The sequence below is a fragment of the Symsagittifera roscoffensis genome, chromosome 3 (genome assembly GCF_963678635.1).
Source record: "Symsagittifera roscoffensis chromosome 3, txSymRosc1.1, whole genome shotgun sequence".
NCBI lineage: Eukaryota > Metazoa > Xenacoelomorpha > Acoela > Convolutidae > Symsagittifera > Symsagittifera roscoffensis.
In genome coordinates this window covers 20,646,252-20,668,943 of record NC_087064.1, presented here as the reverse complement: position 1 = coordinate 20,668,943, position 22,692 = coordinate 20,646,252, and the positions used below count along the sequence as shown (strand labels likewise).

At 34.9% G+C, this 22,692-nt stretch overlaps 1 protein-coding gene and 1 long non-coding RNA gene across 5 annotated transcripts in view; both read right to left on the bottom strand.

Annotated features, from left to right (window-relative positions):
- LOC134841944 (lisH domain-containing protein ARMC9-like) overlaps positions 1 to 22,692 on the bottom strand; it is a 461,419-nt gene that overhangs the window by 366,467 nt on the left and 72,260 nt on the right. The window lies entirely within an intron of this gene.
- LOC134842216 (uncharacterized) lies at positions 17,894 to 19,818 on the bottom strand. 2 transcript variants are annotated; one of them, XR_010162485.1, is made up of 3 exons: positions 19,347 to 19,818; positions 18,565 to 18,754; positions 17,894 to 18,258 (listed from the first exon to the last, which is right to left on the bottom strand). It is a non-coding gene; the product is annotated as an uncharacterized LOC134842216 (long non-coding RNA). The 2 variants fall into 2 exon arrangements; XR_010162484.1 differs by having other exon boundaries at positions 19,565 to 19,811.

The window sequence follows — 22,692 nt, the reverse complement described above, 5'->3', positions numbered from 1 at the left end:
ACCAATTTAGGCGCTGAAATACCGCCAAAAACTTCCTAACAAAAAGCAATGAAAAACAGAATTGTTTAGATCTGAAGAAGTAGAAAAAAATCATAAAATCGATTTGAAAAAATTTGGTAACTATCATCTTTCAGTAGTCATCGAGCGTAAGAGGACTAGCGCCAAAAGAATGTTTTGGATTGGCAGGTACTTGACCTTGGTACACTGAAGGGCTATAGATAGCTAAAGCGTAACAAAATTCCAACATCTAAATGACTAGGATAGATAAACATGAGGCATGACATTGCCCGATTGACTTAAGAGGGATTTTAGAATAAACAGGTTTAAAAAAAATAAATTTTAATTTTGTTGATTTATTGCTTTGGCTGGAATTGTGGCGGCTTGTGAACTGCAATATGAAGCAGTCTCGGTTTCTTCGGAGAAAGTTTGGGCGAAGGTGACGTTAAAGACATCTCGGCTAACGAAATTGCAATGGTCTTCAACGGTGACGGATACTTTGAGGAAACTGGTTCTTCAATCGACTTAAAGGAGTATCGCAGTTGGCTGTCAAAAAACGTAGGGTTCTGGCCTCTAAGCTGATTGCTGTGAGATGCTGTGTTGACTCTGTCTGTCTAAATGCTGAGAATTAAAATTGATAGATATGAGGTAAAAGAATTTTTTCTGTTATCCTTTATCTCTTTCTGTTACCATAATATTCCCGGTAATTTTAACAATTTCGTCCCGGTTTGTTTTGAATATGACTTTCTTTTAAAATATATCCGATATACTAGAAGCCGTGACGGTTCATGAGTAAAGGTTTAACTCTATTTTATATGCGATTTGTGATTCAGATTGCAAGAGAGGCAGCTGAGGTTGACCCCGATATCCCACGCAATAATTTTGAGTCCCGTGATTCAGATTTACCACCAAATTATCGGCTAGACCGGGGTTTTTCCCAGTGAGCGTGCTGGTAGATGATGAGCAATCCCATTGTGATAACAGAAATAACTGTTTTTTTTTCCAGCTGTGGTCCGACTTTGTCAGGGTCTCCATTGTCCCGTAATAAAAAATGTCTTTGAGCAGGTTTCTAGTTTGTCTTTTAAGTGGAGAAGCCTCGCGGCTGAACCTCTGTTGCTTGACAAAATTCAAGCGAGGCCTACTGTCACAAGTTTGATGATGTTTGCTTTCAACATTGGGAGGTCTAACGTATTGTCCTCACAATAGATTTGTTGTACTTATTATCTCAAGCTAATGGCAACTCTATAAGGTTTTCAAGTCAATTAAATTTCAATCGGAGAACAATCTGAATTCCTGTTTTTGGAAATTATTATATCATCAAAGATCACGGCAGTCCTTAAATTTGGAGTCCAGTTGTATGCTTCCCAATTTCCGTTTAATAGTTTCAATGGACTTAACCATCAAACCATAACCACGGTGGTCTGCAACTGAACAAAATATGGGTGAAACATTTCTCCTATTACCATATTTTGCCAATTTTTTTATACAATTTGGGTGTGGTATGATGATTGATGTATTCTTGGAGAAATAAAAGGTTTTTGTTAGCAACCGCTGAATGGGTCATTAAACTCTACCCAGAAGTTTTCTATTTATTTAACTTACCATCAGACATTGTAACGTCAATTTTCAGTTGCAATTTCTCATTTAGCTTTAAAAATTCTGGAGAGATTTCGAAGTTCTTGCCATGAAATTTCTTGGAATTCTTGTTTACTAATTTTCTGTGCATCAGCGGGCATATATTTTATTGCTTTGCCATTTGCTCTGCTACTTAAATGCTCCAACCCGTCCTAGTCAGTTTTTTTTACAATAATGCAATCCTCTGGGAACTGTATTAGTTTTTATCGATTTGTTCTTTTGCTCTCGTTATCTCCTACCGTTTTCACTTGTAATATCGTTCTTTCCAGTGACCTACTCCTTTTCTCGCTGTCACCTTTTTTTATGGTGAAATAAACTATTTATCTAAATCTAAGTTACAAAGGGCCGAAATAACACTTGACACGAACAGAGTCGTCGGTAAGAAATGTATTCTGTATCCCTCCTGTGGTGGATAACTTTTTTTCATTTATCTCTTGTATCTCAACCGCAAAAAAAAACCAGGACTGCTCGTATCAGGGCGAAGCCCTGAATGTTCCAACTGCCTTTTAAGGTTTATGGAGCAGTAGTACATAAAAAATTAAATGTAATAAAATAAAAAGAAAAAAAAATTTTTTTTCTAAAAAAAATGAAACTTTTTTATGAAATCATCCCCCCACACGCCATATAAAATACAAAAAAAACAGATTTCGCTCATTGTAACAAATCAATTATGACAAATAAGCTTCTTTCAACCAATTTAATAGCGCGAAATATATCGCGCGTTCATTGTCCCAAATTGGCCGAAATGGCTATCTTTAAACCCCCATAACTGTACGAAAAATGATCACAGGTGAAATATCTTTTCAAATTTAAGCTCAAGACATCAATACCTTTCGAATGATAAAAAAAATTCCGTCAAAAATGTCTGGTTAAAAAGTCTAAATTTGTCTGAAGAAAAAAAAAACCCACCCCGAGCACAGATATTCCGTTACTTTCGTATCGAAAGTAGGAACAATAAGAAAGCTGTTTGGTTGAATCTTGCGCCGCCTCAAGTTCAGTTTAGTCCCAAATGTGCGTTAAACTGATGACTCGAATTTGATTTGATTGAAATTTTATGGGAAAAAAGGAATTGTCCGCGGTTTTGTGGCCAAAAGGAATTGTCCGCATAATAAATCTGTGGAAACTCATCCCAGATCTTGATTTTACTGGCAGAAAATTTTAATGACAGTGTTGAAACGTGATATCCAGCTGAGGTAGAAAAAACACCCTTTCCTTAATGAAGAATGGAGTGATTAATTGTGCTGTCTTCGGCATATAAAATTCTTTTATCCCTACTTTTGAACCTGCTATGGGTGTGATTTTAAAATCGATTGATATCAGCCTGTCTGCCCACCACGCGAGTCGGAACTGCTAATTTTGGTTTTCTCAATTTTGAGAGAAAGCTAAAAAAACAGTCTTGTGGTCTGTAAGTAAGTCGAATTGATGTCCCATCAAGTAGGTTCTGAAACACTTACTTGCCCATACAGTCGCCAAAATATCCAATTCATTCATGGTGTTGTACTTTTGTTCTTGTTGGTTAAGAAAACGCAATGCAATTGCGATCAGTTCTCAAATACCATTTTCCACTTTTTTCTCAAGAGCTGCTGTAAGAACTTTGTGACCGGCGTTAAATTTGACTCTGCAAACTTTCGACGAGTCATAATCAAAAATCGGACCAAGTTAACATCCTCCCCCCAAACAGACCAAGTTAAGATCCTCCACCCCAGCGCTAAATTTAAATTAAATTTGCTAAGCGCTGCATGTAAAATGTTCGATTCTGATTGGCTGAAAATTCCCAACTTAGAACCAAGTTAACATCCTCCCCCCTAAAAGTGCTTAGGGGGAGGATGTTAACTTGGTCCCAAAAAAATTTGTGACAATAGCGATTAAGTATTTAAAAAAATTACATGGCTTATTTTTGTTTGGTTTCACTTTCAAGTCATGACCTGAATGGCTATGCATATGCCTGTAAATTTAATATGAACCGCTGTAAGAGAATTGCTTCAATGAGCTGGATTAAATTATGGGATCATGTTAACTATTCCCCCCCCCTATTGCAATAAGGGGGGAAGTAGTTAACAAGGTTTGGAAGAAGTTTATTGAAATAACGTCAACCAATAGGAATGCGAATTGAAATAAAGTCAACCAATATGAATGATAACGTCAACCAATAGGAATGCGACAGAACAAATTTCTGAGAAATACTAAACCAATCCAGTTGAGCATAAATGTAATGTGTTTTTATAGGGGGGGATTCTTTACAAGGTAACATAGGTGGGGGGAATTGTTAAAATGATCCAAATTATGTTCACCACGTTTTATATTTTCAACTGTCGAACTCTAGTCAAGACAACTTTGGAACTGAAATTTCATTATTTGAAAGTTTCAAAGCAAAATTTTGTTCGTCTAATCTCTCTATCAGTTTTTGAAAGTGATTGTGGTCTTCAATCGTGCATTTACTAGCTATGAAACTCGCTCAAAAAAAGTGAATATTTCAACAATTTCTTAAAGAGTGTTAGCCATAGTTTTTTGAAATTCTTTTGGCATACCCGAGCGGCCATATAAACCAGTCTTGAATCTGTATCTACCAATGAGTTTGCCACAAACAATTTTGAGGTTGCAGTTAAACCTGACCATATTTTTTACATCCAATGCATCCTCTTCTTCTTAAATCTCTATGCATAGAGATTTAAGAAGAAGAGGATGCATTGGATGTAAAAAATACTTGTTTGGGTCTCTTTGAGATGATGTTTTGAGCGGTAGAGACAAGAAATTCTTTTCTATTTAGCGTTTGATACTGGATTTTGTGTTAATGTGCAGTCATAGTCACTTTTACTAGCTCAAACGTACCATCCATTGTAGTCTTGATTACCTCAGTGGCAACGATTTATTCACTTGTGTATTTATCAAGCTTGACAATACGCTTTTTTATTCAGGTTTTTGATTTCCTCGCCTGCTTTGGCTTGAATATATAATTGGGCCCCTTTCATTCCTAATCTTGGATTGGTATTAGCGGCGATTTGAACTGGGTGACCATTTTATGAGTTGAAAGCCGATTCAGGTTTTTGATAACTTGAGTTACTTTTTGGTGAATTACTTCTGCTCAAAACAATTTTGTTTTCGTGGGTAATTTGGTCCAAAATATAAGAATTTTGAGCTCGAGTAAGAGTCAAATCTTAAGAGACATCTTCTCCCTAATTTCTCTAATAATTAGTTTGGCTTCTTTTGTCTCCAAAATGTTAGATTTCATATCGACAATTTTTCTGCCATGAAGCTTTATGGGTAAGTAGTGATAGTCTACATACGTTGATCGTATTGGTTCCTGAGAAACAATTCGAACTACCGCTGGTTAGTTTGACTTTATCAGGTTGTCTGTCACAAGATTGGTGGACAAAGAGCCCAACTTCCGGTATCCACCGTAGTGCCGAATATACACTTTGCTGCGAGTATGATGCCTCTAAGGCTTTGTCTTCCCGGTCGCAGAAAAAATGACCTCTAAGTTCTTGAGCAACTTCAGATTCTTCAGAAGTACCTCAGGTAATATCATCATTGAATAGTCGGGATCACTGACTGTATCAATAAATTTGGTATCTTCCTCGTCCTCAAGTTCTGAGTCAACATTGGCTACCAGAATTTTTCATCACAAAAGTTTGCAAAAATGCTCTTTTTTGTAGTTCCTGCATATGATTTTTTTTCGCTGGGCAAACTTCTTCATGTTCCCTGGAGAACTTGTTCCCGGAGAAGTAGATCGCTTTGGCCATTTTTTCGAGTTTGTGGGTTGGCGATGTCCATCTCTAATTGAGTTTATCTGCCCTATGAAATCGTTTTATATGCATTGTTTCTGGCTTGAACATATAAAAATTTTTCTGGTTTTATGCGCGTAGCATTCGAGTTAAAATTTACTGAGTTGACCAGCTTAACTTTGTTTTTGCTTTTAGAGATTTGCGCCGTTGCGTTACCCCTTCCTCGATGGAGTTCCGATTTTAATGCTTCACCTTCTTCACCAAGCCGCACTTCACCTCTTGATCTGCGAGTCAATGAAGGAATCCTTCCAGGCCTTGTTTTTCGCCTTGCTTTGAATTATACCTTTGCATTCCTAATACAATACAGTTTTTTTTTATTGAAATAAATCATCGTTTGACTCGCAAAACCTTTCAAAACTGACCGTGTTCTTATTTATGTGAGAGAACTTCTGCGTATAGTGTTTTCCTCCAAACTGAGAGAGAAAAATAATGGCGATTTCACCCGGTTCTCTGCCTAGTGATGAAATACATTTGTGCTAATCTTCGAGCATTTTTTTCTGCGTTCGTCGCTTGATTTTTTGACTTTTCCTACTGCTGTTATATCTCGAGTGATTCGGTTCCCCGTTTTGTTAGCCGTCTTCATACCAGGAATAGAATCCGGTTTCGGGGAAGAATAATCAAGGACTGGTTACGGATCCACCAATGAGTCATTTGAATTACAATCATCCTTAAAGGTAACTGCAAAAAAAAGTTGATCTAGCCAGGTTTCCCGCAGATAAGTCAGTTGTGAAGATGATTTTTTTTGTCAGAATAGAGTTAATCCGCATAAATCTGTTCAATCTTCCGAACAATAAGGGGCTGCTGGCTGCTGGCTGCCCCATCAAATAACGCTTATGTTTTCCAAATAAAAACAATAAAAACAAATAATTTTGAATTACTATGTAAAAATTATAGAATTGATTCAAATTAATATAGATAATTATTATCTTGTAATGATCATCGAGTGGTTGAGAGTTAGTGCAAAATTAGATTGAATGTTTTGGATTGGCATGTATGTGACAGTGACAGAATACGACACTGAAAATTATATAGTTAGCTATGACTTAACAATGTTCTAGCACCTAAATGACTATGATGGATAAACCTGAGGCATGGCAGGTGCAAAAATGTTGGTGTTCTTATGGAGAGATCGAGGAATCAATAGTTATAGGTCCTAACTCATAGTTGCGTCTTATATCTTTTGATTCCTCTATCAAAAAAAAACATGAAATTTTGTGCAACTGCCATGCCTCAAGTTGTATTTCGAAACCATCGAGACATAAATCATGATAATTATTAATAACTTTGATGTTAAATTAACTTGGAAAACTGCCCCCTCTTAGAAAGGTTAGAAGTTTAATGGGCCTTGAATATAGTTTTTACAAAAAGGTTGTATGTTTTCATGTAGCCGCAGCATATAGTGACGAGCTTAGTTTTGGATAGCTGCGGCTACACAAGAAGTTAGTACTTTATTTGTAAAAACTGTGTTCAAGGCCAATTAAAACTCTCCCGCACTCAATAAAAAGAGAAAATCATCGATTATATTATCACTGAAATCGTTTTTTTCTAACAAAAATATAAATAGTTATAAGCGCCAATTTTAGATGTTTAAACAGTTTATAATCCATTATAATGATAACATTTTTGGTGACATTTTAATAATTTATAAATCAATTATAATTGATTATCATTTTTCCGAAAATCTCTTATAATCTCTTATAATCTCTTATAATCTCTTATAATCTCTTATAATCTCTTATAATCTCTTAAAATCCGTTTTCTATCAAAATAGTATTTTACAAGATTATAATTTAGCTATTCTGCATGAAAACACAGTAAAAAGCAAGTAAACCAGGGGCGGTTTTCTCGACGCGTGAAGGCGGATTTTCAAAAAATTTCCAAACATTTTATTGACCTTTTTATAGGTCGACCAAATTGATTTTCCTAGCTCTCCCAAAGCACTTAAAAGACCCTGTTTTGGCCAAATTTGTGCGCCAAAACAGGGTCTTTTAAGTGCTTTGGATTAAAATGGATTATAATTCAATAAAATTTAAGTTATAATTTTTTCAATAATCAATCTATTATAATTGATTATTATCGATTATAATTGGTTTTTTTTGTTTCGAAAAATAATAAGATTATAATCTATTTTTAAGCGATTATAATCTCTTTTTTTTTAAATTTATGGAGACTGACAATAAAAATCCATTATAATCTATTATTTTCTCTTTCTACTGAGTGCGGGCTAAACAATTTGCGAAGGGAAAGGTTTCCAAGTTAAGTTAAAAGCAAAGTTATTCATAATTATCATTATTTATGTCTCGATGGTTTCAAAACTTTTCAAAAATGTTTGAAGAATGCGTGAAGATGCCTTGATGACTTTCACCTTGAGTTTAATTTTTGACTATTCATCAAATGATGACCCGCTGAATATTAAAATGATGACTAATTTTTTTTCAACACTGACTAACCTGGTTCTGCTGAAGTATTTCAATTTGACATGATGATCATAGTGGATATCTGCAACAAAAAATTTTCGTGTATATTGATAGTTTTGAGGGGAAGGGGTTGGTGGTTTCCCTACCTAGCAGCGAATCTCTCCCCTCCCCGCCCCTTTTTACAAAAGAGGGAATTAGTTCAAGAGATCCAGGGATGTTGTACGCAACAGACTAGTTACCGAGGTAAAAGTCTTCCAGGAAACTGGTCATGAGTTCTTTCCAATAATTACCGTTATTGCTAATTTCTTCTTCGGTTTAAGGGGATCGAGAATTATGTTTGGAACAAACTTTCCGCTCAATTATATCGGCAGAACGAGGAATTTGGGTCGCCACAAAGTTTGTGCTTGTCTCGACCAGAGACAATATTAGGCCAAAATAGGCGCCAAAACAACCCTGGTTGTCAAATAGAACCAACCTGCTGTCGTTGTATCGGTAGACCTGGCATGGCATATCTAAATATGACATACTTAAAGCTCCAACAAATTGTTTTCGATGAAAAACAAACTGAACAAATCATAACTTACAGCTGATAAAATACAGAAACAGCAAATTATAAATGGTGTTTTCATCTTTGACCGGTCAGTTTTGATATTTAGGGTTCGATAATGCTCACAGTTTTCAAGCTAGTTGGTACAAAGAGAGTTTTTAAAAGTCAAATGACTTCTGTTTCAACGGATAAAGTAGGCTTAAAACGTTCGCTGTACCACCACATCATAAGCGATATAATTTGAAAAATTGACTCATTTTCGAAACTTTTGGAGATTAATTCTTTTGCATTTTTATATACCTAACTTGTATTAGGTATAAATATAGATTTTTTTGCTTGTGTTATTGTAATAATAAGAGCAAAATGCTTGCCTCCAGCGTAAAGCATTACGATGTCAAAATGTGCACTGGAAAGGCGCGCACTTTGGTTTCTGTAGGTCAGTTGAATCCAGAAACAAAACTACCGTGAATTCCGCTTAAAAGTACCTTTTACATAAAACTTATCGGCAGTTTTGTTTTGTCGCGTACTCGCAAAAAGCGATGACACCTAGTTTTTCTGGAATCCGCAAATGTTAGTGATTTTCTGAACTAAACCAGTTGTTGCAAAGAAGATTTACAAACTAGAGATAAAATTAGCAAATGCCAAAACTTGGGCCGAAAGGCCGAAACTTGATCAGTGTCAGCGGAATCCACGAGCAAATTTTATAACACTGGTTTAAAAAATCAATTAATGTCACTTTTAATCTTACGGACAATTTCCCAGCAAGCATTTTTGGGATCAATTGGAAACTGTCGAATAAAATCAGTGGGACTAATGGGTTGATATTGTTTGGAAACACAACGCACAGCACATCACTGAATAGATCCTCATTCGAGATTAATGAGCTGAGACTGATTTCAAATAATCAGTTTTTGATATGAGATAAGAATGAACTGAAATACTTATAAAAAATTCAAATCAACAGTATTTGGACCAGATGAAAGTGAATTCAAATATTTTAAGTTGTTTCAAACAATCAGTAATTGAGATGAGCTGAGAAAGAACTCACAGGGTTAAATGACGTGAGAGGTTTAATGAGGCTAATATATTTCAGTCCCAGTGAGTGGATATTTGGGGGAGAATTTGGATTATGTTTTATTATTAAGGTTATGAAAATACACCAAACTATTTTAGATCATTCTTATCTTCTATCTCTTCTAATTTGAAATGATGGCCTTTTAAACATATTCAAAAAATTATTTCAATTGACAGAACCAATGAAATAGCCTACTTCAATTTTTTCATTTGGCAGATATTGAGATCGAACGTTTGGGGTTTGAATAATTGGCAGAGTTGAGATCAAACGTTTAAGATGGTAAGAAGTTCGATCAAACGTTTGAGTTGGCGTTAATTACGTTGGCAGGAACTAAGTGGAAGGATTTGAGGTTGAAGGTTTGCGGGTTAAACTCAAGCAGTAATTGAAGCTGAACTCGCTAGTTATCAAGCGGCAAACATTTTTAAGAAAAACGCTAATATATTTGTTACTGGAATCCACAAACAAATGCGGATTCAGCATACAGTTTGCGGATTCCGCTTAAAATTTGCAGATTTCACTTACTATTGTGGATTCCGCAACAACGTAAATTTTTTATGCGCATGTTTTAGTAATTTTTTTAAGGATTCCACGAGTGTTGCGGATTCTGCGAAGTTATCTGTTTTTAGAGCGGTTTTGAGTGGCACAGTATTTTAGCTAATTGTTTGTGGAATCCAGAACAATAAAAAAGATGAAAGAAAATTAGCAAGGTTGTAGATTCTGCGACAAATCTGATTTTGACCTGCAGCGGTTTTTGCTTACAGTTCACAAAACGCACAGTTTGGCCTCATAATGAGCTTGCTATTTTTTGGAACAGCTTAGTTTGCGACCAGCTCAAATTTTCTAATAAGACGAGTATATTGCGGGTTCGTTTTTGAATTTTGAGTTAAGCTGATCAATTTCCACCTCCTCAGAACTCAAAATCGAGAAAAAAAATTGAAAAGTTGCTGATTCAACTGCTCATTTATCAAAAACTATGACATCAACACCGGCTTGCCGATGTGATGTTTGTTGTACGTTGTTTAAGTTGTACGCAATATTTTAAAATTGGGCTAACAAAAATTTCTCAAAAAAAGCCAGCTAGAGGTTAGTTCAATTTATGTCGCAAAATTCGGGAACAAGGTTAAGCGCTAACAATGGATCATTTGGGAACTTTTTAATCAATTAAAAGTTACGCCAGAACTACTGGCCCCATTGCTAAAAAAAATCTCTCATGTAGCCCAAAAAAATGAAAAAAGGTTGAAACTAAATTCGAAAGAATTTCGGAATTTTATTGTTTCACCCTGATCTGGGCAGTTTTGTGTTTAAAACAGGAAAAAATATTTGTTTTAGGTGTAGTTTTTCTCTTCGCACAAAGTACGACTTTTTAGTTAGCCACTTTTCACTGAATTGTTAAACCATCTGAAAAGTATTCGTCTTGAGCTCAAATTTTAAAATATATTTCACTTGTAGTTTTTTTTATAATTTTTATAATGGTTCGAAAATGCCAATTTGGGTACATTAACGCGCGATATAATTTGTGCTATAACTGCATATAACGGCGCGATTGAATTTGGTTCCAAATTGATTGAGGTAAAATTTTTGAAAGCATAAATAAGTTGCTGGACTCTTCTTACCTCACGATGTATTTTACCGTGAAGGGAACTAAGGGAACTGTGCTGTTGCTGAAGTGGACAATTCTCAAAAATATTAGAAGAAAATTTTGTTGCTTTTAAAATTGTTTCAATCTTTAATTTTTAAAATTATTTTATCACAAATTACTCCATAGACTTTAAAGACTTGTTTAAAATTAAAAGTCACATACTCGTGAAAAGTGGAAGAGCCATTTCACCGCGGCACACTACTCGAAGCAAAAAAAAACAGAGGCTACATAGTCCGAATATTTGAAAAACATTTTTTCAATTCATTTCTATTGCAAATTATTTCAATTCAATTCTATTGCAAATTATTGTTCACGCAATTTATTTACATAAAAAAGTATCGCTCAAATCAACACTGAAAGGTAGTCAAGTCAATAAGGGCATTCTACGAATCCTTGAAATTTTTATTCTTTGATGAGCTTTTTTGAGCAGATATTTTGATAATTCGATAATGCAATGTTTCTATTATATTTGCAATTACTCTCGGCACTGATCTGGGCGGTAGTATTTCCCACTAGGCGTATTTGAATGCAAAGTTTAAGGCTTCTTTGTAGTTGTCGTAGTTTTTTTAGTCGTCGTAGTTTTCGTAGTCTTTGGTTTTGTGGCTGCTGTTGTCTTCGGTGGCGAATTAGTTTGTTTTTTAGTAGTTGTCTGTTTAGCTGTTGTTTTTACAGGTGCTGTTGTTAGTTTTGATGGAGATGACGAAGTATTGTCAGGAAGAGGGTATCCACTACCATTGTTAATGAAGTATAAGTTTTGTTTTTCCGCCGAATCCCTTTGGGCATATATGATGCCAATGCATATGAGGGAGATTCCTCCTGCGGCAAAGAGAGTGGCGAAAACAAGGATGACGATCTCGCATGGCGATCTCCTTACTGGTTCCATTTTAAAAATTGCTAGAAGATAAGAATTCAACCAAAATTTATTATCGATCGACTTTTATTTTATTGCAAGCTGTTGCATCTACAGTTACGGGACAGAGAAGTTGCAACTTTTTGATTTCAAAAAGCAAATGAACGAATTTTTTCTTATTTTTTTTGCCGTTTTCTCAGCAACTATTTAACATATAAAATCAAAAATTTTACATATGCTAGATGAAATTATTTGAAAGGGCTTAACCGGGCCAAAAATTGTTTTGAAGGCGTAAGCCAGCCAGTAAAATATAACTCGTTTAGAGGTCGTCTAGAGGTGTTCTAGATGCGTAAATATCCCCGCAAACAAGCACAAGGAATATGAATTTATCGGCTCAGGTTAATTTTTTCAAAAGCGAATGAATTTGACTCATTTTTTATGCCGCCAAAAAATGACAGACAACAGATTTGAAAGAACTACTACTGTCTTTTAAAGAACTATTTTCATGAATAAATTTGCGATGATGGTTGAAATAAATCTACAAAAAAAATCGTTTGCCAATTATTTCCAATTTATGCACAAGATTCTTACTAACAATCATGTTGTGTGAAAACTTTGCTGAATTTTTTGTTAAAAACTCCCGCGAACTTTGAGTTTATGTAATGTCAAAACATTTATGAGCATTTCTCGACGCCGGATCGAATAGCTCTTTCAATTCTAGTCTCTGTCTTTTTTTTCGGCGGCATAAAAACAAAGTCAAGTTCTTTAGTTACCTAAAAAACTAAATTGAGCCTATAAATGTTCATTCGTTATGTTGTTTGCGGGCACGTTTCGGCAGCTAGAACACCTCCAAAATAAGTTATGTTTTACTGGCTGGCTTGCGCCTTCAAAACAAAGTTTTTTAATTTTTTATCCGGTTAAGACCTTTTTGAATAGTTGAGGAAAAAATGGCAAAAACGTTGCAATTCCTTTGTCCCATGACTCTATTTATTAGCGCACAGATCTGAGCGAGAGATATCTAGTAGTGGCTAGATCGAGCTGAAAAACCCCAGTTTCAACTAACTTCTTGTTGAGCAATGCAAGCAAAAGTATACCAAGTTTAACAATAGAGGTGTCTGGCCGGCAATTAGTGCATAATTTGCCTTAATGCTCCTCTCCTCTTGTTTAAGAGCAATTGCTAATATTGTCTATCGAGCAGTTCGTAGCTGATCTCACATTTAGTGCATATATTTTGTGACTCTATAGATCTCGAAACTATAAACGTACTATTTTTTCAACTCAACACTGTATGCTATATAAAAGGTAGAGACTCTATGCTCTATATAAACTTTTTAAATTTCATTCAAACCGTATCGTTTAATTTGAGCTCAAATTAAAAGAAAAACCTATGATCATTTTTTGTTAAGTTATCGTGGTTTAAAACTTGGCAGTTTGGTTTTTTTGGGACAATTAACGCGCAATATGTTTCGCGCTGCTGACGCGTAAGCGGAGATTCAATCCGTCTTAAAAAAAATTTAAAATTGAATTGAGGCAAGCTAATTTATGTATTTAATACTTTGATATCTGCGAAAAATATCACTTTGTACTTCACATAAAAGGTGAGAGAACGATTTTCAAAGAATCTCAATTTTATCTTACTTTTTGAAAATTTCATGCATTTTCTTATAAATGTGAACGCTGTTCTTTACGCTTTAAAAGGCAGTCGACATTTTCAGGGAGAATTGCTTTGAGAAGTAGGCACTAGTTAATCGCAAAACTCATTTCTGTAGTTTGTTTCCGTGCCTTATTTGATAAACCAGCAAATGTTTGAATCACTGATGCAATAATTAAAACAGTAGTGCAACATGAGAAACAAGAATGCAGTATCTTTCATAGAATAATCAAACAAAAGGAAATTAAAAATTAAAAACTACAAAATTAGTGTAAATTTTTTTTAAAAAAAGTCATTTGTTTGTGTTTTTACATGCGTTTCAAACGAGATAAGCAAAAGTTTGTATTGAATTTTGAAAATTGTTCACTTCTCCACGCCACTTGCTGAAATTTTTCTCAAAAATTTCTCGATGCAAAAAATAGCTGATGCTTATCCACTACAAAATATGCTATTTTTGAAAAACGTGTTCAGACTCTTGTTTCTTAAAACAAAATTGCATACTTTTGTAAGCGCTTTCGTTTGCATTCATTTTTTATTCACTCATTTTTATGCACTCGTTTGTTCTCAGAAAACGAATGCATACTTTTGTTTCTTAAGACAAGAGAAACATACTTTTGGCAGTAGGTTGAGATTTTATGCAGTAAGTGTTTATGCCTTCTCCGCTGAAAATTTCTGTATCAAGATCTGAATTAAGTCCTTGAAACCAAATTAACAGAAATTAGTTTGAATTTTTTTATTTAGTTCTATTAAAAATTTTGCTTAGAACGATATGAATGTTGTTCAAAACCGACTTTGCAAACGAAATGCAAAAGCAAACCTTTATTGGTGTCAAATGTTGGTCTACAAATGTATCTTTCTAATTACCTTAGCTACACTGCTTAGTGCTTGATAGTAAAAAACAAAAACAAAAAAAAATCTTTTGTTTTGACTTCTTGAAATAGAAATAACTATGATATACTTTAGTGGAAAAACTAAACGCAAATTTACATGTTCACTCTATAAGGCCCAAAAGTGAATACAGTTTTTGATTAAAATTATTCTGAACTTTCTCAAATTTCTTACATCGAGCAACTGCAAAGAACCTGAGCTTTTGAGCTATCCTCTCTTGGAGACTCCTTTTTTTCCTTTTTTGTTTGAAGCATTTACCACTTTTTTTCGGGTCTCATAAGGCCAGTTTCATCACTTGTAACAGAATTGCTATGGGATTGATTTTATTTCCAATAAACGGAGCAGAAAGAGTTAATCATGCGGCGTATAAAATAATAACAAAAAAACTTGCGTTGTTCAGTGTAACAATTTCTCCGAAGTCTTACGTTTCTTTTAATTTCACACCGTTTTTTTCAAATGGTTAAAACAGGTATTTTCAAAACACAAAAAAAAAACTGGTAAAATTAATTGCTGTCATTCATTTTTTCAAAATATGTTTTCTTGTTTCGAAACTGTTGCAAAAAGGGAAATAAATTGGGATGTTTTTTTCTCAAAATAAGGGATGTAGCATAGTGAACGTTTTTAACGAGAAAACACATTTTTTTTGCTTTCATTGGCGTACGATGGAGCAGATTTTTCAAATATATCAATCGCTGCAATAGCAGAGACAAAAACTTAGCTTTACAATTTGAAAAATGTATCATTGCTGCGATAGCGGCTATTGAAGGGACTTAGAGATAAGCATGTATGCCTGTTAGCATGAGATAACTGCGTTAACTGGGTGTGCTTTCAGACGAAAAACGATTTAGCCTACAGTTACAATTAATTTTGAAAACCACTTGATTTGTGATTTGTTACATTTGTGTTAAAACTTTGCTTGTTGCACGTTCTGCTAAGTGCCTCTTTTAAGTGCACGCTCTTCGAAACTGCAAGTCAAAGTAGGCAAAACGTGAAACAGCGATTCTTTAAACTACATTTTTATGCATGCCCACATCTAAAAAAAGTGAAAGCAAACCAATTATAATGGATATTTGTGGCCTAACAGGTTATGTAATCGATTTTCTTTTTGCTCATAGACAACAAAAAGGAATCAAGAATGACCTTAATCCATTGTTTTAGCAAATTTAATTTTAACGATGAACCACTTGAAATCAATTTAAATGGATTATTTTTCCACTTCATGTTTGATTTGCAACGTCCAAAATTTTGCATTTTGCAAGTTTTTTTGCATTTTTAATGCGTACAAGTGTATGGCCTACGCGATTTCTCAATCTAAGCTTTCTCAAATTCCAGCCCCCATCCTTCTTCCCAATGTTTACTATTGTCCTCCCACGGGATGTAATTTTTGAACCCCCTGTAACGTTTTGTCGGAAATTCTACAGGTCAAAAATGCTATTTTTAAAAAGTTTCTCATTAAATTAGGACAATATTGAAAAGAACAAACAAGATTGCGCCAGAAAAACTGAAATTTAGTAGTAGGCAGCTAAAATTAGCTTAAAATGTGCAAATTATATTTTGCGCGTTGAAGTTCGCATCTCAAAAAAGTGGAAAAAAACCTATAATAGTGATGTTTTGTTGTCATTAGCAATAAAAATGAAAAATGATAGAGTATAATTAACTTAAAACGGATTGTAATATTTTGTTAAATAATAGCAGTATAATTCACTTTAAACTAAGTATAATCGCATGTTTTTTTATAGACACTGACAACCTACCCTGACAAACTTGAGATTTACATTGATTTAAATAAGTTTTTATACAGATATTGTATTGTATAGAAATCGATTTACGATAGTCAATTTAGATACGTAAATTAAATTAAAACGGATTGGTACGGTGAAAAAATGTTTCTTTAATCGTTTTAAAAAATTTTATGTGAATTTTTGCAAGTTATTGAACAAAATCGAAACAAAACTGATTTAACTTAACTATTTTGTTTGCGTCGAAGCTTGAACGAATTGTGTACTCAAAAAAAGTCTCCATTAGAATTTCAGAGAACTAGAGTTCTTCGTGGAGAGTTTTCTCACCAAAAACTATTGCGTTTAAGGAAGTTCCAAAGTCCCATTAAAATTGTGCAAAAATAAGGGTTTCAGCGGCAATGAGAAATAAAACAAAGCAACGTTTTTTAAGATTTCATTGTCTTTATCAACGTTTGAGGCTCATTTTTGTTAAGTTAATTACAAATAATTAAAAAAAAAACAATTTTGAAAAACTTATTTTCGGTGCAGAAATTTAGACATGAGTTATCCTCATAATTTTTTGTATCAAACTAAATCAATTTCAAATTGATTCAAATCAAATTTTTTAGGTTTCTGATTTCTTATCTGTATAAAATTGACTGCCATCTATTTCTTGCCAGCACGGGGTTAAAACTCAAGTTTAGTTGATTATTATTCATAGAACTCTTGTGGGTGGGCTTGGTAATAGACACACATGCAAGGCCAGACCCCGGTATTTTACAATTGTGCCGTATTCGCTCCTCAAGTTATCATGACATTTTGATGACGAGTGCGAGCTATTTTTTAGACTATAGTCAGCGTCCCGGTTTTGGTGCAATTGAAATTCTTGTTACAATCTCAAATCTTGCGTTCATTTTTTGCTCTAAACTTTGTGATAAACGACGGAAAATTTGATATGGTACTTTTCTCCAGATAAAATGTGTGTTTCAACCAGCCGTTTTTAAACTGATGTTTTGTTCGGTGGCGTTCCTCATGCTGGAGGGACCGAATGCTAGAAATTTATTTTGGCTTATTTTCAACCAATCAGAATTGAGTATTCGGAAACTTCAGGGAAATCGCGAAAGTTAGCAAATAAATCCAGGCAATTAGTGTTATTATTGCCCAATTAGATACGAAGCAGATGAATGAAAATAATGCCGGATAAAAAGCGAATTGGAACAAATATAGTATTTCAAGGATACCAATTTACAAAAAAAAACGAAAAAAAAATTATTGTATCTTCACCTATTCTATCTGCATTTATTATATTTATTATATTAACATTTTCTGTTAATATTGACTTCGATTTTGTGAGAAAGGCATTTAGCCAATAGGAACGCTCAGCGATTTTGATTTGTTGAAATTTTCCAAGCGTTCGGTCCCTCCAGCATGAGAACCCTACCCTACCCGTTTTATTCTAATTGAAAACTACTCGTGTCCGTGAACGAAATGACTCACAGAAAAAGTTCAGTGTTGATCGATTACAAACTGATGTGAAATAATAGCGCTCCTTCGATCTTTCTCCTCCCTCCTTAGCCCGCCCCTGCTATCGATATAACTTTCATGCTCATTTTGAACAGTTTTTAATTTTGGGACTATATTTTGCTGATGAACTTATTGGAGAATTCCGTCTGAAGCTGAAACTTCTTCTTGGCTTTTTCATTAACGCATATTTTTCATTTAATAGTTTTAAAATATTAACTTTGAAATGATATGAACATCGAAATATGAAAATAGAGATAGAAACGTTAGAAAATAGAATCTAACTGCCCAATTGTTAGAAGAAGAATTGCAAAATTTAATCATCATCATCATCTGTGAATACAAAATAGTCGTACTCTTCTAAAAATGAGGCGATCTCTTTGCCAACCCATCCGCCCAGCAGAATCATTCCGGGGAAAATGACTGCCTCTGGAACGAGGGCGCCCAGATTCTGGTTGGGTTGAGAGGCTATGCCGCCATTGATATTAGTCTTCAAGTTGCCCTCGTGATATGCTCGTTTTAATTGCAAGGAATTAGCCTGAAAGAAAAATTTAATTTTTTTTTTCAGTCCATTACAGAAAGCGTAGTTAATAGTGGAGGGGGGGGGGGGGGAAGGGGGTGGGTGATGGTAGTTTTTTCTTTCATTTAAACGCTGTCGCTTTCTGACAATGACCTTGTTTTTCGTAAAACTGAAAAGTTTTAAAAACCCATTACAATTTTTCTTCATGTGAAATCTATGCGCGTAAATTGCATGGTAAAACAGCTAGAGGTTTGATTACCTTTAAATTTTCACGCCAAACCGTTGCTCTATAAGGGACATAAATTCGCATGCAGTGCTTTTTACCTGTTTGTAACCTAGCGTGCTGTTCCGTCTTAGTAATGTCTGGCACAGTCTGGAAGCAGTCCTCATTTTGCAGCCGGGTGATGGAATATTATGCTTCAGTTGCAGACGGCTTCAATGGAAAAATCTGGCAGATTTACTGTAATATAGACAGTCAAATGCCACAATGAAAAATGCGGTCGAATTGATCCGGCTAAAACATGGAAAGTTTGAATATCTATAATTTATTCTGACGGTTTTTTGAAGTGAACTCTACATTTAAAAGGATGAGAAAGTAACACATAACAGGAGAGAAAGGAATAAAAGCGCTTTCCTGACTCGACATGAAATAATCAGAGGTGGTCTTGAGACTTAAAATGGTTAAAACTAGTTGAAATGAAATGATGGTCAGTCACTTTTCTATAATGCTTTCATATTGCTACGGCAGCTGACACCGAAACTAATAGGTATATGGGACAAAAAATGAGATATACATGCAGGCTATTATTTACTTTCTTGCTCCGATAAATTTCTGAGATTAGAACGAGAAATGGTACGAAAAGGTAATACTCCTTCGGGATATTCTAAACACAAACAGAACTGAATTGGAGAATAATGAGCTAAAAAGTAGCATTGCAACTTAGGAGATCAATTTTTGGTTTCGCCTTATTATCAAATTGTGGACTTCAGTTTGTAAATTAGGAATGAAAAAGCGAAAAGGCGATTATAAAAATAAAAAACCAAAACCGTGAAAACCTAACCAAAGAACTTTATTATGAGGTTATTCGCAAAAATTAACAACTCACAGTTTTTTTTGTCTTTTTTTCTCCACCGGTTTTTTCTCTTTGGTAGTAAAATCACCCAAATCAGATTGATTACAGCTACTGAATTTCCGTTTAGGAAAATGGGGGCGTATCAAGTAAACATTGAAATTCAACCATTTCGGGATTAATAGGATTTTTAACGACTTTAGAAGTTGAAATCAGCTCGAAAAAAATCGATGTTCAAGCAAGGCAGCACTTACCAAATGGTATAGTAAGACTAACAGTAAGAGTAAGCTACAGTAGATGAAAGTATTCGTTCATTCTATGACGCATTTAGTATTTAAACCTTCATGTCTGTAAAGTGAGTATAGTTTCGTGTTGCCTCATCGCAAATATACTCGGCTATACGAACGAATATCAATGAAGCTAATAAAATGAGATAATGTCATTACGAATGAACAAAACAATAAGTGACCATAATTTATTCGCAAACAAAGTGCTGCGTACTTTATAAATTTTATCAAAGGTAAAAATTTTTCAAACAAACGCAGTTAAAAAAGAGTAACCGGTTGCTGCTAAAATAGCACAGAATGTTACGACCACATAAATACGAGTTGGAAAATTTAAATGACAGAGAACATTGATCGGTGTTTTTTTTTCAGATAAAAGTCAATGGAATTAGTAATGAAGCTGCAACACTGCGTGAAAAATTGCCATGTTTAGTGTGGTTTTCAGGTGATTTCCTAGCAATTCAGTCTAAAACGGTAGAAAATCAGACCAGTTTTTCTCAGCCCTGAGACTGTCTTTTGAATTTTCGAACTCGAAATACGACCAATGGCACTTTATTATGATACAACATACAACAATTTGGAATTTTCTTTGAGGTAGTCGAAATCGGGTAGAAAAAAAATACTAAAGAAATTTTTTGTCCTGGAGTCGCGAATAAAACTCAATTTTGACACACGTTTGCGACAGTAATTCAGTACTTTTAAAGGGGCATAGGAAATTAGACGATAAGCAAATTAGACGGTGCAAAAACGTTATTAGACGAATTTTCTTTTTGTACAGATCTGGCATTTCAGACGAAAAAGCTAGGAAAAGGAAAGGGCCACTATAATTTTTTTTCTAAGACTCAAGTTTTACGGCTACAAAAGAAGATAAAATGTCAACAACTATCAAAACAATTAGTTTAAATGAACATAAAATGTCAAATCCGAATATACAGGAGATTTTTGAATTGAATAAATTATCCATGATTGACTTGTAAAGTTTTTGGCCACCGAAATTTAACTGTTGTCTGCAAACAATTTTATTTGCTCACGCAATTTGTCTGCAAACAATTTTAATCTCACTCACTTTCGTCTATTTTCTCACAATTACCGTTTTGCAAAATTGTCTCATTTCCTTTTATGTACCTTAACAAATCCAATGGATGGTTCCAATGTTGAAGGCAGGCCGGTGGACGACAACAATTGCTTAATGAGGATATTACAGTTGCCATGTCTTTGGAAACGTGCTTTGATTTTTTGGCAGATGAGTGCGTGGGCGCCATCGGTGTGACAGAAAGAGCCGCAGACGCACTTGAAAAAGCTCGTAATGGGGGCACCGAGCCTGTAACCAGTGGCAACGCGAAATTCATCATTGGTTAAATCCAGCTGCAACGTTGACGATGGTAGAACGTCTATCCAATCTCCTGAACCAATACTCGCACATCCCAGAAGACTACCTTTGTCTTGGCCATGACACAGGGCTAGCAAGGACAAAAACTTCTTCCTGTAAACGGGAGAGGTCCAGCTGCTCTGTTTGGCTGAACCGACAAAAATACGGCATAGTGAAAAGCTTAGCCCAGTTTTTTTTAAACACCTGGGTCCTGGAAACAAGGGAAAGTAGTTGCATGGAATATAACGTGCGTAAATCGTTTAGCGATGTCGCATCAGAGACTTGCCACTAACGAAGGTCCAGCAATTGCTAGCGAGGCTGAAAAACGAACGCGATCACATTATCCAGACCGGCCGGATCATGTTATTTTCAAGCCCGTGGCAATAGAATGCCGAGGGGGAATTGGCGACAGCAGTCTGAAGTTTATCAGAGAAGTATCGAGAAGAATTGCCGAGAATACCAACGAAAAGCGATCAAACTACTTTGTCAGACAAAGACTCAGTCTACAAGTCCAACGAGGAAGTGCTGCATGTCTGACAGAAGCTACACATCAAGTTTTTGACGAATATCTTTTTTAACCTGACTGTCTGACAGTTTTTTTAAACTATTTATGTTTTAAATCAACATCTTCTTCATTGTTATGTACCTCCGTCTAATTCATTTACCGTCCAATTTCTCAACCCGCACTTTTAAACCTTCCGGAGCAAAAACTTAAAAAGTTACAGGGACAAGGCAAAATTACAGCAAACTTGCAGATCATAAAAAGTTTGCGCAAAAACGACGTTTTTTTTGTAGTTTATGCTTCATTTGGGTTGATAAAAAGATTCAATAAGCTAGCAAGATTTTTTGCCGCTCTTTCGCCGGTTCTTCCTTTCTTCGCCAAAGACTAGTTAGGCAAATTGAGAAAAAAAGGCTGGTTTGGCTTATGCAGAGCGAAAACAGGTATCGGTCAATTCCATATGACATCTGCTGAAAAACATTGTCCTACATTTTAGAGCCCAAGCAATTTGTATGAAGAAAGCTCCGTACATTTTTTTTTCACAAACCCAACGTTCTGGTTATACCATAATATCAATTATTTTAAGATGAACCTCAAAATGCAAAATCAATTAGATTATTGGGCTAAGAACAGTTGCAAGCAAAGTATCAATTTAACAAAAAGATACTTGAAACTATTTCTTTACAGATAAATTCCATGTCAGACAGATTCTTTTTACGAGAGTGCGAAAAACAATCCATTTTGTAATTCAAACTTGAACCGCAAAGCCGCATAGATCATCGACAACGTAGTCTCTGAACGAAAATCTTCGATCAACCATTAAAAATTATGTTGGGAGTTTTGCGAGGAGAGAGAAAACAGCTGTTTGACAATAGGCCGTAAGATATATCTAGTTTTTTAACGAGACCAAAATGTGCTCTCATAAAGCGCACCGTTGTATTTGGTTGTTTTCGGGAATCCGCAAACAAGACTTTAAGCATGTCAAATATTGCTAGAGGTTTTTTTATCCTAACTGCTGATGGCGGCTTCAATTCTAGCTCCTGACGACGAATTTTATATCAATCGCTGCTGCGGTGATTTTATCTTAATTGCTGATGGTTACTTTTATCCAAACAACTGGTGCAGGATTGACCTGGATTTACACGGCTACCCGGGTTGACCAAAACTTCTTATCATACAATTTCCATATATGAGAAACTTCTTGTCATACAATTTCATACAATTCCATAC